This window comes from Vigna radiata, chromosome 11 (genome assembly GCF_000741045.1).
Source record: "Vigna radiata var. radiata cultivar VC1973A chromosome 11, Vradiata_ver6, whole genome shotgun sequence".
NCBI classification, from domain to species: Eukaryota; Viridiplantae; Streptophyta; class Magnoliopsida; order Fabales; family Fabaceae; genus Vigna; species Vigna radiata.
Genome location: NC_028361.1, coordinates 16,916,921 through 16,919,587, shown reverse-complemented (window position 1 = coordinate 16,919,587; position 2,667 = coordinate 16,916,921).

Below are 2,667 nucleotides of genomic sequence, written 5' to 3'. Positions count from 1 at the left end.
AAAAAACCTTCTCCTTATANAATAAAGGAAAATGAAAATAAAAAATGATAGTAGTAGAAATAATAATATAAATTACTAAGAAAATAAAGAGAAAAAATCTTGAATTATCTTTTGGAAGAGCTTTCTCACTGATCCACAATGGCCACCCAACCCCATGATATCTCTTTCCACTGAGCCTAGACAGCATGCAACAGTGTGATACTTTTGGAAGCTCACTTGTTTTCGTGGGTCAACCACTAAAAACAACTTCTTTTTCTCTTAAAACTGCATTAATCAAAAACAGAAACTTCCCCGCCCTTCGATCACTCCACAGGACTTTCAAGTAACCAAAATCAACGCTTCTCAATTCGTCGTACACCGTTTGCCGTATATGCGAAAAGCAGCATGCAATGTCTCATGAGTTCGTCCTTATCCTTTGTCCTTCGGCAAGTCCGTCACCGAGGATTATGTTTCGTGTGGGACCCACCTGCGAGGGTTGTCTGAAATTAGCTGCAAAGCTCATAGGTCACGCCACGTTTCGCGCATTCATTGGGTCCTATATCCTTCTGAACACGTGGCATCTTCCTAACCGTTCATCGCTACATTGAGATTCCTCGCTCTTTTGATACTACTATATGTCATCCTAATCTTATGTCCCCGACATGGGTGTGGCACTCTGGTGCACCGCAAACAGCAAGAGCCTTTTCTGGAGTCAATTAAAAATAGCCACGTCATATAGACTCATAGAGGTTGATGTCGTGGAATTGTTTGATTGGCTGAGTATGGTATGAGAGGATAACCTTCAAGTGGAAAAATGGAGCTTCGAATTTGGAGCCCCGACCCAGTGCTGTGGACAGCTGGATTTCACATTGAATTACGTGCCACGTCAATGGTGGGACCCAGATCCAGTGCTCTATCAAACAACCATTACTTTAAAATATTAAAATAAGAATCCTATTTCCTTCTTGACTTTGTGAGACCATATTTCAAAACTTAATCAGCTAACAATTATTTTAGCCTCATCTTCTATTTTTTTAAGATTATAAAACCAATTATAAGAATTTAAATAATTTCAAGAACCACAATGGTAATAAATTATGTATTTCATAATAAAGCTTCACTTATTTATTATATTTTCACTTTAAAATTTCATTTAATTTTTAACAAAATATTTTAAAATAAGTATATGTTTATATTTCAAATAAAATAATAATAGTGTTAATATCTGTACTCATTCATAATAAATTCATGCATATCACGGAGATAATCTAATTATATTAGATTTTACTAATTCTTTTTGGTATTCTCTTATCATTAATTTTGTAAAGATATAAATAATAATGGTAAGGCTACATATATTCTGCAGACTATTAAATAAATAAAACTAGTCAAAATGTAAGAAAAATATTTTTTTATTTATAAATACGCGGTGGAATAAATGAAAATTAAACTAAAATGTATGCAATTATATTCATTATACAAAGTCATTTTGAATAAGTTAAGGCAAAAATTTTCCCACTATAATTTATTTCAAAAACAATTATGAGCAAAATAGTAAAAAATCTTAATGAGAAAGATGAGTGGAGAAATAGAATTTATAAAGAGAGATGAGGGACACGTGGTCGATTCTTGAAATGCCACGTGTAATTATCTTGTAAATTTAAAAAAAGAAAAACTGAAAGGAAAACGACAAGAGAAACCGAACAGGGACAGAGCGGCAATTTCACATTTTTAAATAGTGGCGGATAAGGCTTTCAACTTGTCTTCGCTGTTTCTCACTGTAAAATTATTATCATTATTTTTATAAATAATAATAATGATAATAAAACCTTTTTCGATAAAGATAAGGATCACAGTGTTTTGTTTCAGTGTGGTGCCGCTACATCAGAGAGTATGCTCTCTCAGGGACAGAAACTCCCTGACTGTCAGATTGTTTTGCAGAGAAAGAGCTATGTGTTTTATAAGCAGCATGGCATAATATATTAGGTGGACATTTCATCACAGTTTAGCACCGCATCAGTTTAGTGTTTTCATTCCATTTCTAGTTTTTTTTTTTTTTTATATCATGGAAATATAGATTAATATAAGCTCAAAAAGTATGTGTAAATTTTATTTTATAAGATGTATTTGAAAATTGAATTAAGTTTAAATTTATTTTTTAATATAATATCTTAATTGTTTTTAGAGTATGTGGTGAAGAATACCTTAGAAATATTATATCAATTAAATACAAGTCTATTTAATATATATATATATATATATATATATATATATATATATATGAAAAGTGTAAATCTTGTTTTATAAATTTATTGTTTGAAATTAAGTTAAATTTAAATTTACTTTAGAAAATAACAATGAAATGATTTTTTAATATAATTTTCATGAAACTATGTATATTTTAAATCTACTTTTTTATATTTTAATTGATTACTCATAAAAATAATAAAATTATACATAATTTTAGTATAATAAAAATGTAAGTGCTTGTATATGCTAACATTTCACTAGTTTTAATAATATAAATGCATAATGATATTATAATTTAAATTATTAAATTTATAAATTAAATTTTAATTATTAATTAAAATAAAGTAATTTATAAAGATAGTAGTTATTTAATTTTAATAAAGTAAAAAAAATTAATTAATTAAAATTTAAACATAAAATTAAGTGTATTTTTAATAT